Source organism: Macrobrachium nipponense, chromosome 37 (genome assembly GCF_015104395.2).
Source record: "Macrobrachium nipponense isolate FS-2020 chromosome 37, ASM1510439v2, whole genome shotgun sequence".
Taxonomy (NCBI): domain Eukaryota; kingdom Metazoa; phylum Arthropoda; class Malacostraca; order Decapoda; family Palaemonidae; genus Macrobrachium; species Macrobrachium nipponense.
In genome coordinates this window covers 39,842,163-39,854,999 of record NC_061097.1, presented here as the reverse complement: position 1 = coordinate 39,854,999, position 12,837 = coordinate 39,842,163, and the positions used below count along the sequence as shown (strand labels likewise).

Here is a 12,837-nt window from a genome sequence, read left to right as displayed (position 1 = left end):
GCGAACAACGAAAAAATTTGAAAAAGGTAAATTTTAGGAATACTTGTTTAATTTAGAGGTTATTCACTCTTCAGTGATAAAATACAGATGTCTATCTACAAGAGAGAGAGAGAGAGAGAGAGAGAGAGAGAGAGAGAGAGAGAGAGAGAGAGAGAGAGAGAGAGAGAGAGAGAGAGAGAGAGAGAGAGAAGGGCAGTAGGTCAGAACAGCGACTAAACTTCGTAGACTCATGTGCAGTACCGTTAGGCTAAGCGTTCGTATCCAAGACCAACGCGCGAAGAATGGCGCCCATCTAATGCTCCCTTCATGGGAGCTGGATTCTACTATGGCTTCTGATTATCAACCCTTTAAGTTCCTACGATCATTCGGTTTATGCGCTGCCTCTTGTAACAAGTATTCCAAAGTTATTTTCAAAGTGGGTGGACTGGACATGGTTTGTGTGCCTAGACTTATCGTAGTAATTTTAAGATTATCTTCTGATTGGGAATTTATGATGATAGTTTTATTGAGGCGTTTGTAGTCGATGAAATAAAGCTTAAATGTACAATAATTTCGTCATATTGGTTTTGGATGTAACAAATGTGTTGTCTTTCTCCATTTTTTAACTTTAAAGGATTCTTATTTCATGTTGTAAATATTGTTGCTGTTGAATTCCTTGTGAGTGATTAATTTTTTTTAACCCTTACAGATTAAATGACGGAACTTTGCACCGTTCAAAAATTTAATATAAAAATATTAAAATTTCCTTTTCGGTTTAAATCAAGGGAAGAAACTTCATTGTGCAGTTCTCGTGGTCCCGACTTAGTGATAAAAGGAAACAAGATTCGTCGGTATTGTTTATGATATGAGTACACACACATATTTAGTATAATAGTATATATATATAGTGTGCGTGTGTATGTGTGTGTGAAAAGCACATCGTTAAAATAGGTCGAACAGAGGAAAAAATTAAAGTCGACGGTCGTGCTCTCCTCACTTTCAACAGAGTCCTGACCTCAAAGAGAATATCGCCAGAAAGTCACATTTGCTCGTGAGCAGAAGTGAGCTTCTCGCTAGAAGGAATTCAAGCTTACTGGAACTCTCCCGTTACTTGTTTACATACTTTGTGACTTACTGAAGCTTATTCGACATTTATGGAAGTGACTCTGCAGTATATCTGATTAACAATGTATGTCAACGAGTGGCTTTCTGTCAAAACGATCTTAAAAGTAATTCTAACGATCTCGTTTTGCTGGCAGATGATCGAAGCGATCGGTCAGTCCTACAATGACGCTCCGGAGGGGGTGTATCCTCCTCCTAGTGCTTTAGCAGCCGTTTCCTCGAGAGAAGAAGGTCGTATCCTTGGCATTGATGTCGGAGACGACCAAACCAATTTCCAGGCCGGCATGTGGCTGCTGGGGCTCATAGGCCTATTGGCCACGGCCATTCCAGCAGTTTTCCTGGACCCTAGTCTCGGTTTCAAGAAGAAGAAAAAGCGGGATCTCTCCGGTGAAGAAGAAACGGATCTCGGCTTAAAGGTCAAAGATGAAATTTTGGATTACGTTCGTGTGATGATACGGAAAGCTATGGAGATTTACGATAAGTGAAGAGTAGAGAGGATTTGATGCTGGTGATGAGTGAAGTGTGGGGATTTATGACAAGTGACTAGTGATTAATTGATTAACAATTATCTCCTATTCCGTTTTCTCTGATTCGTGCAGCCTCCGCCCGTCGACTGAAGGAGCCTACTTTTTTCTCTTATTTATTTTAGTCTAAGTTAGGCCTACGGTAGATAAGACCATTGTCTTGTCAGTCTCGTAGGTTTCTGTAACATAACGGAAATCCATGAACCAATATTCTTTTAATTTCGTGTGACAAATTTACCAGTTCGTTGATTTCAGTTGCAATTTTTGAAACATCTACTCAACGTATGTCCACAATTAAAGATGTATACCTCGTGTTAAAAAAAACGTCTATAAAAATCTATATCTATGAACTGATAAAAAAAAATATACCATCAAGTTCTTGTACACAGATGGAATAAAATTATTTAAAGAATTATGTCGTGTGTTTCTGAGCCTACCGTAAACCAGGATTAATAGTAGTTTGGGATGAAAATAAAAAGCTTATTAATTAAAACATCAATACTGATATCCCGTTCTTACGGCTAACAGCATTTTAAACAGAATAATTACGTTCGTGCCATAAATCCATGCCATAGCGGCAAGACGGTTGTTACTTGACTGTAGTGGGTCACATTCATGTTGGAGGAGCGGATAGGTCTAGGAAACTCATCCCGAAATTCTATTTAAGAATGGAAGTATAGCCTGATAGGCCTATCCTCTGGGGTTCAAAACACCTAAATCTGAAGAGCCATTATTATTGCGTATTATTATTATTATATTATTATTATTATTATTATTATTATTATTATTATTATTATTATTAGACATTTTTATACATGTGGTGTTAAAGGTGATAGTTTCATCAGCAATCACCTTCAACACCACATATTATTATTATTATATTGATGCTGTTTCTCCATCAGAAACAAACGAACAAATGCACTGTTCACACTTATATAGTGGAAGTTTCACACCGTTACAAGATCTGACCTTCAGACAATCGACCTGACTGAGACTTTCACAGAGTTTTGCCACAAAATAAATCTATATGGTGTCATTGTAGGTACTGGGCAGGAATTGACTTTATTTCTGTTCTTACATTTTGCGAGTGCTATGATAAGATTTATTAACCAAACAAAAACTTCTTTCAGTTTTCTTCTGAAGATTGAAAAAGAAACCCACAAATTCAATTTGTAACTTGTTTACTTCTAAGTATTTACATTTAGTTTTACTAAATGTAAATACTTAGAAGTAAACAAGTTACAAATTGAATTTGTGGGTTTCTTTTTCAATCATAAGATTTATTATTATTATTATTGTTATTATTATTATTATTATTATTATTATTATTATTATTATTATTATTATTATTATTATTATTATTATTATCATGTTTCATCAGTGGAGAAAGTATGAAAGGAGCGGAATAGAAAGATACTTTGAATAGATTATTAAAAAGCAAAGAGGAATGCAAAATAAATAATTAGAAGGAAAAACGTTAAAAATAGGATTAATCATTATACTCGTATACAGGCAAGCAAAATAAAAGTGTATATGAGTATACCTTCGCGTATACTACCCTCTGCTAGTGCTAAAAGAATTCGGAACTCTACCAGCACTTCTGTTTTCCCATAGTTATTTGACTCCTGCCTGGCCTAGATAAGGTGATATATATATATATATATATATATATATATATATATCTATATATATATATATATTATATATATATATATATCTATATATATATATATATATGTGTGTGTGTGTGTGTGTGTGTGTATGTCCTATTTTGAAGCCGTTGCAAAAAAAAGTGTTTATATGGTTTCCTTTCATTTAACGGATGTAAATTATAATTGGAACACTGAGGAAGAAAAGAAATTCCTAATGAAAGTTAAAGTTTTTTTGGGGGGAAGGAATCTGCTGTTTCCGTGACATTTAGAGACTGCAATCTTAAAACGATGGTGTTTTGTCTTAGATACATTTTGTATGAAGTTAATGAAGGCAAGAATTAGCAATTCTAAATTTAGATGATTCACGCAAAATGTCCACTGGTAATGGAGTGCTATAGAGAAGCAAGTCGATGCCACATTCATCATTTACCTTCTCATCTCTCCTCTCTCCTCTCTCTCTCTCTCCTCTCCTCTCTCTCTCTCCCTCTCTCTCCTCTCTCTCTATCTCTCTCTCTCTCTCTCTCTCTCTCTCTCTCTCTCTCTCTCTCTCCTCCACCCTCTCTCTCTCTCTCTCTGCAAATGGATTTTGTACAACCTTAATGTCCTCCGTTCTGTAAATGTGACTAAACTATTTATATATATATATATATAATATATTATATATATATATATATATTATATATATCTATATATATATACTATATATATATATATATATACTATATATATATATATATATATATATTATATACATATATATATATATCTGATCAAAATCGTCTCATCAGTTTTTTTTATTTGTTAATTCCAAAGAAACACTGCGTACATAACCTTTGGATAAGCATCTGTACTGTTTAATGACATACAACTATACAGGCACAGTATCAATCTGAGGAAAAACATAGGGATTATCTGCAGTTGCCACGTGAACATGCGTGTGTGTGTGTTCGTGTGTCCGTGCACAAATAGCATGATTCCACACACGCATACCGACAATTATTATTCCTCGTCGGGAATCCGCCAGTACCCTTATGCTGCCGGCGCTGATGAATAACGGCATACGATAAAAACCCCCCACGGCGTTCTTTTAGTACTATCGAACCTTTGCGTAGACACCGCAGTGCGCTCGCGCGCTATCTCTCTCTCTCTCTCTCGCTGCCTTTGGTGAAATGCCAAGTTGTCAGAGGCTTAAGTTCTTCTTCTTCTTCTTCTTCTTCTTCCTTTTCGCCATGTCGGCAGTTTGAGCGGACCTCTTCTTCCTTTTCTTCTTCTTCTTGCGTGTCCGAGTCGTCTGTCTGCTTGAAGCCCGAATGTCAACACTGCCGCAAAGTGTATAGGATGTGCCGGGTAAGACTGTCAAGAACGAACTCTGTCTCTTTTCCGTCAGTAGTTATTGTCGTACTTCCGTCAAGAAGTGACGCATACGTCTTTGAAGAGCGTCTTTGGAAGTTTCATTCGTAGGTTTCCTTCCGGGGAAAGAAGTGAAAACTACCCGTTTGAAACTGTGGTGTTAGTTCTCTTTCTGGCGTACCAGAAGTGCCATGCGCCTAGTGCAGTAAATTCTGTGAGGTCTTTCATTACACTGCGGTACTTTCTTACCTCGCCACGGTCAGTATTGACGAAATGGAGGTTCTGTGAGTGAAGTTTCTTATTGGAGCAATAAAAAGTAAACTCAATTGGTATTCTGGATTGCCGTAATGACCGGTAGTGAGTTTCACGGTGGCTAACTCAAAGTCAGTCACAGAAAATCATGTAAGTACATTTTTTTTTTACTTGCATGATGTAATATGCTCTTTTTCAGGTTTAAAATTTCATTCTATTTTATTCAGAATTACAAGATAAATATTTAGTTATGAGTGAATATCAAAATATATGTTGAAAAGACAGTATATGCGATATCAGTTATGACAAAGTTAGCAAAAAATTAATGTTATAATAAAAAATAATTTTAACCTGTACTGTAGAAAAAAAGAACATAGAAGTTTGTGAAAGATTAAGGAAATTATTTAACGTAATTTGAGAACCACAATGAAGATATAATGGTGTTGATGTAATTCGATATCAGTTAATTTTGAAAATGGACTTTATTGTAATGGCCAATGGAAAGGAATCAGTTTTTTTTTGTTTCTGAGAAAAAAAATAAACAGAAATGAAAAGATAAATGAGGGAGTCTTAATTCCGAAGATTAATAAAAAAAAAAAGTACCAAGGAAACACAGAGGACGATAGAGAGTTTCACACAGCAGTTACATTACACCTGCGTTACACATATTCAGAGATCCTAATGGAGGCTGAGACACGAACCCCCGCATGGAATCGAATCCCAGGCTAGGAATTTGGGTGTCCTAATTATACACCTGGTAGTTAGTCAGCTGTAGTAGGTCGCAAAAAAGTGGCTGAGAGTAATGCAGCGTTAGCAATCCCATCCCTATATATATATATATATATATATATATATATATATATATATATATATATATATATATATATATCCCTTGAAACAGACAGGACAGCAGTGTTTTTGAAATAACCAAACTCAGTTTTACAAAGCAAAATAAAGCACCAGCCCCGCCACTTACACGGAGGAAGTTTATATAAGATGTGTAAAACAGAAGCACTGAGAGAATTCCAAAGCCTGGTCGTATCAGGGATGAAGCAACCACGCAGATATATTGCAACAACTTATACGGCTTGCGGTACTGTATACATAACCAAATTGGAAAGAAGAAAGTCCATTATAGAGAGATGCGTTCGTACAACACGCGCACGCACACATGCACGCGAACACGCGATCACAAACTTCGAGAAACTCGCACGAACATAACAGAGGCGATGACACGCCCTCACGTCAATAGTGAGTGATGGTGAGGCTATAACGTTTCTCCTTTTACACTGTACTGCCGCCCTCCCAGACCCGCGGCAAAAACTTTCACAAACACACACACAAACACTCATGACTTGAATTAAAATCATGCTGTGTTTTGGAAGTATATTAAAAAAAAAACGGCAACATTTACTACATTTTTCAGCTGATTACAGTAAGATACATGAAAAGATGGAAAGTTATAAAAGCCAAGAGAGTGTATTATATGTCCCTTGTGCACGCTGTAAAGATTATTCCTATATAGGGAATCAATTAGGAAGATCGGGAATTGAGGGAACATAGATATGCAATGAAAAGGGGAGATGTGACCGGTGCTTTATTTGTAGACATATCATCAACTAAACATAGTGTTGACTTGCAATACAGCAAAACAAACAATATACAGAACAGGAAAATAGTTGTATCTGCCCTTATTAGGGCAGTAGCTAATTTTAACCTTGATGGTAAGTATAAGTGATTCAAGCAGCCAACTTTATCAAGATTGTCAGGTCGTTGAATAATTATTCATGATTGTTGTTTTTAAGAGTGACATTTGGTAGTGACTGAAGATGGCTATTAATTTATTTTTCCGCTTGATCTTTTTTAACTTTACATTTTTATTGTATTTTACTGTAACCTCCGAAGAGGAGAGCAGTTGGTCGGGAATCTGTAATGAGTTCTAGCGTTTTTAATATATGTGCAAAACCACTTGCTTTAGAAAATAGTTTGTTTACGTTTGAAGTAAAGTTCCGTTTCTTCTTCTTCTTCTACAGACTGATAGTCCAATAGACTCGGTGTTGAAGTGAGGCAGCCGCCTCCCGTTTAGTCTTACCAGCAATGGCGAGTATGGTGAGTTTTTTACTTTATTTATTTATTTAATAATATTGCCACTAGGTAAGTGTGATTTTATTTTTCAGTTCAAGTAGTTTTGTCTATTGTTACTTTGGGGTGAAAAGTTATTTAAGTAAAGTATGAATGGTTATGGATGTTAGCTATATCTGTTTTATTGTTACTGTGGAATAAAAACCAATTTCCGTATACAGATTATACAGCAGAAAGCGAGCTGTTATGCAAAATTAATTGATTTGGTAATATTATTTTATTGACGTGTTTGTTTTTATAGTTATTTTGGAGTGATAATTCGAGGTTGTTCATTTTTAATACTACGAATTATTCGGGTTTCTTTACTTGCTTTGCGATGTGACATAGATATAGAAACATCGATGGTCTATGTTGTAAATTTATTTGTACATAATAAGGTAATCCTACAGTAGAGTTGCCCAAATTCACTGCTTACCTAAAGTCAAAATCAGCACACAGATTTATCAAATACTTAATGAATGACGGAAAGCAATAAAAATGAGCTGTTTAACTGACTACAGAAGCAAAAAAAAAGTAATAATAAATAAATAAAATAAGATAAAGACTAAAGGCTGAACGTAGCTAAACAGAAATCTGTCTAGGGGGATACAGACCCATAGTGTTTTGAGGAAATCGTAAATCTCTGCTTCTGTAAGCAGATAAACTGCTCACTTTTCAGATTTATCAAAAAGTGGCTGCTGCAGAGCAAGAGCCGCGCCAGGTTCCTACCTGAGTTCCTGAGCGCTCACTCCACAAACACAGTTGCGGGCACACTACACTATTCACGTGAGATGCAGAGCTTGATTTTTTTTTTTTTTTCCCTAGACAATCTTTGCTTCTGTGAGCAGGTAAACTTTTTTTTTCTTTTTCTTTATAGCAAATATACTTTTGTTTGCAGGTTTGTCGAAAGAAAAAATTGAAAACTAGGAAAACTTAAACACACACAAGGGAGCAGTGAATTTGAACCTAAACAGTAGGATTAACAATCTCTGTACTACCAGGAAAACAAGTTACAGATATATCGATGATCTGTTGTAAATTTATTTGTACACAGTAATATTAACTGTCTAACTTTAACAAAGTCACTGCTAGGCTATACTCCGTTCTCTCTAGCGAGAAAAGCAGAATTCTTACGCATTTTACTATATCCTTTGACTATTTTTACTTAGCATTTAAATTTTGATTACTTTTACCAATACTGTTAGATTCAAATGTTCTTTCAAAACAGTAAAGAAATTAATTTAGTCAGTGATAAAAGACCAAATGTTTACCAGACTCCTACCGCATATGACGTCACTGACGTGTTTTGTGAGACACCATGTTACACATTTAACTTCATCAACGTCAAAGTATAATTTGTTGTGTAGTGTTATAAACTTTGATAACTCGCGAGAAATGTGGTACGTATGCCCTCCTTTAACATGTTTTACCAATCCTAACCCCCATATATCCTTTCCAAATCCTTATATGTCGGGATACAACCAAGAACATGGAACACATGTTATAGCTAGGTACTAGCAAGCTATTACTAGGTAAGTGGCATGAATTTTATCAACGTACAAATATATTTCCAGGACCATAACTAGATCTACCAAAGATCTACCTTTGGTATATCTTGGGTACCTATAATTTTGGTACTCAATTTTCCTTAACTTTATTTTAACCTGGTCGAAATTAACCTGGTCGAAACTTACTTGAATTCCTTGGCCTCACAGAACTTGCCCGGAATTTTTATGGACCTAGCTTAATTTACAGCAATTAAAATGACCTGAAATTTACATTTAGACCAGGATTTATTTACTATGTAGATTTGCCAAGCAATTTATTAATCCTTCTGACTTTCTGACAAGTCTGTCTAGAGGTGCGGTTATCCTACCGACTCTCTTCCAGAACGCATCCCTTCGCCAAGCTTGGAATGACCGGGTTTTGAAGTATGAGAGCAACAGCAGCGAGTACAAATGCACAGTATGTGATAAGGTGTACGCTGGAGAAGCCGCAGCAGTGGACCACCTGAAGAGCAGGCGTCACTCTGTGGCGGGAACCAGACAAGCCTTGACCAACCTGCTCAACTCCGAGGAGAATCCGCCGTCACTAGAGCAGCTTCTCCCCTCAAACATTAGCATAGCTCTCAATCGACGCCTGATAACAGTCACCGAGGCTAAAGACTTCAGGTGTAACCGATGTAGAATAGACATTGGTGGCATTGGGCACCTAGAGGAGCATCTGAAAAGTTCTGGTCACAAGAAGACTAAAGGGTCTGGAAGGCAGAGTCAGAGTCCTGCGTCCACCAGCTCGCGTCCCTGTCTGGTGAGACATCTCTCCTGTGTAAGCATCCTTTTGTTTTGTTTATTTGGTTTGTGAGTTTCTGATAATACATGAGTAGGCTATGTATGTATAGATATTTTTTATTATTTATATTAATACTGATTATAACAGTTGTCAGAGTAGAAAACTGTGACCTTGAACGAGTTAAACTTCCTTTTACTGAATCCTTAGATATTTGAATATGAAAGGCTGTTTCTGTGTATAGTATTATACAATAGAATTATATTTAATTTATTTATTATTTTTTTTAATTTATTTAATGCAGTGCTATATTTTTGAAGCCCAGACAGCTTTCGTACAACACAAAATAAAGTGAGAGTTAACTCGTCACAATGGTGCCTAAATTTTAGCTTCAGAGGATTGAGTGCTTAGTCTGTTTAGTCTAAATTGAGTGAAAGATCATAATTATAACCAGTTAAAGTTCTTCATAGTACATGAAATTTATAAAAGATAACTGTTGTTTTGCAGTATTTGTGAATGAAAAGCAAAAATCACTGATATTAACCATCAATAGGAAACATCTTTCACGGGTTTAAAGTAGATTTTGCTTCTCGTTATTTCCGAGAATCAAAATCTATTCTTGCCGACAGTAGGAATCATTGCTTTTAGGAAGTTATGCAAATTGGTAGCATGATAGTACCGGCAGCATCTGTTAACAGTGTGTTTCAGTTGTATTAAGCTTGGCTAATGATGATGTTAACCAGATTTTTGGCATCGGTAAGCAGTTTATCAGCGTTGGTAAACAGATTATCAGTGCCATTAAGCAGTTTATTGGTGCTTATGGCATCATAAACACCATTTGTTACCACAAATATTATGATGTTAAACAACAATTTTTGGTTATTGGTGCTCGGCCGGGAACGGACCCCCACTCCCGTTAACCGTTGACTGCCTGTAATTAGAATTGCTACTGTTGCTTTGTAATGTCTCTCACTTAGTAGCTAGAATCACCATTACTTTAGTTGATGTGAATAAAACAGAAAATAGTTGTATCAAGCCCATAAATTAAAAAGGGAGAGTCACTACCTCTTAACTATAGTTATTGCTAGTAAAGAGATACAGTTGTAACAAGGAATTTTTGAAGAATGAGAAGAAGCCTCAAGAAAGTAACCAACTCTTAATGCAGGCAACAGTCCATAAAGAAATTCACTGACCTTACCTGATTTATATAACTAGGCTTCAGTGTTCGTTGAATCATGATTACAAATACTATGATTAATTGTTGCTCATTTTCTCTTCCAGCCAACACCCTGTGAGCGCAGGGAGAGATCCCATTCTTCTCCGAAATAGAAAGCTAGTTAATCACCTGTTTTTCCTTGTGAGTATAAAACCATGGCTATCACATTCTGGTCTTTGCTAATCATTGCATTTGTAAGGATAAAGCTAATATTTTCTTTAGGGAGAATGGCTTAGGCCTAACATATCTTATGGTGCACTCCTTAGACAGAGCTACTGTAGTGTGAAGGGGGTGAGAAGTGGCCTTATGTTTGCTGATGTATACAATTTTTCATAATTCTCTGTGAAAATTCTTTAAATAAATGCTTGTATGTTGGATAATCTTACAGTGAATAATTGGATTGCTTGTTTTAAAATGATAGATAAGGGATTTGCAATTTATTGATGGCTCTTTGCAGAAAAAGTGTACAAGATGGGGTAAGATGCTAGACAGAATGTTCTCATGCATCAGTTAATTATTCTTTGGCTAGCCCCCTGAGATTTGGTGAAAGATGGTGACAGACAGACACGTAATTATTCCATACTTACATCTAAGTATTTATACTTTCACTTTATTCAACAATTGTTGTATGATTTATGTCATTCTTTCATCCTCAAAGCTATTAAGATGATCAGCTTATAAGATAAAATGTAAAGCTATGCTTTGATGTTGTGTGCTTGAGAAAACTAACAATATCTGCAATTTACTTAGTACGTACCACTTTATTTGACTGCCCTCTTCATAACTGCATTGAAATGATAACTTATTTATAAAATTTTCTAAATCATCTATCACATCAATTGTTCTTTTCAAACAGAATGGTCAGTCATGTGTCTTGACATATCAGTCCTGTCCTATTTTATTCCTCATTGCATAGAAATTTAGCATCGCTTTGTAACGAAACCATTTAGATACATGGTATTGTAATACACAATCACATTCTGACAGGGTTGGTTGTGTGTACAAGTGACACAGAGGGAGTATTCTGAGCAACACCAGCAAAACTAAGAGCTTGAGGTTCCACTGTGGATTATTGCTTTAGTGACCCTTTATGTGTAATCGTGTTGTGTAGATCTGAGTTGCTGTGTTCTTGCCACATCAGGGACTAGTGCAGATCAAGCATTGGTAAGTCTCTTTGTTACAGCTTAATTGTGTGTAAACTGGAATACATTTCATCATTCAGATTCATTATTAGCATTCATTCACTGGCGACCACAAGAATTTTCAAGTATCAAAATGGTAAAAACAAGGAGCTCTACTGAAAATACCGGTACCAGTTCTCATCACTGTATTGCCATAGTCATAAGCCTTTACATTTTTACATTCACGATTGTGCAATTCGCTCCAACATGAAATTAGAAAGACTGAAAATATTAAGTCTTCCAAGAAAAAGACTTATCCTCTGAGTATTATTTCCAAGAAAAAGACATTTCTTAGTATTATAACAATGTAGATTTGACAATTTGGTTGGAAGAAACCATATAATTTTCTGAATGTTCTCACAATATTGTATTTATGAAAAGTTGAGTTTGTGGGTCTGACAGATGCCTTTGGTCAAATGGGATCGAAGGGAAAAAACCCAGTAAACTGTAACTGTAGGGTCCTGGCAGCTCGTGCCATTGCCAGCTATTTTCCCAAGGTGGTCCCAAATTCAAACTCACTTAGGGCATGACAGATTTTCAGTGGCATATAAATTTACTGTCACTGTGGGCTAGGGACGGAACTTTGCATAAGTCTGCCAACTACTTGTTTCCCGGAGTCTCCTTGAGTCTAAGTTTGTATGCTTGATCTCTGGGACATATGGCCGTTGCAGCTAATTGGTAACCTTTAAATTTTTTTACGTAAAATGAAATAATGTAAATTTTATTAGTAATTCACAAGTCTTAAAAAACTGTTGTTCCCAAGCTTGAAAGCAATTGATACTTAACCCAAGAAAAAAAAAATCAAAGGGATTTGACAGTAGAGGATGCACTAACATTTTTATGGTTTAGATACATTAATTTAAAAATGTCAGATGACCTGAATTAAATTCTTCTGGTAATTAGTTACATTATGGTACTTACTGTCCTTTGTATTTGGTGTTAGTGTTGCTAATTCTAGATCTGACTTCTGTCTGATTTGTGTAATGAATATCATACTCTAATATGTTATTTTATTCTTAGTTTATTGGTGAGATTGATAGGTAATTCGTACATATTTGCCTGAAGGATGAAAATTGCCTATTGATCCCTTGCTAAGTTATATATTAATCTTTGAAATATCATGACAGATGGCACAAAAAGTGAATTGATTTTAC

At 35.8% G+C, this 12,837-nt stretch overlaps 1 protein-coding gene across 3 annotated transcripts in view; it reads left to right on the top strand.

The window, feature by feature from the left end:
• Window positions 1–12,837, top strand: part of LOC135209170 (dolichyl pyrophosphate Man9GlcNAc2 alpha-1,3-glucosyltransferase-like) — an 84,379-nt gene that overhangs the window by 65,093 nt on the left and 6,449 nt on the right. For all 3 annotated transcript variants that reach the window (XR_010313305.1, XR_010313303.1, XR_010313304.1), the window contains exons 3-6: window positions 6,913–6,988; window positions 8,891–9,325; window positions 10,568–10,643; window positions 11,490–11,666. The gene's annotated coding sequence lies outside the window, so the exon portion shown is untranslated. The remainder of the gene's footprint in view (window positions 1–6,912; window positions 6,989–8,890; window positions 9,326–10,567; window positions 10,644–11,489; window positions 11,667–12,837) is intronic.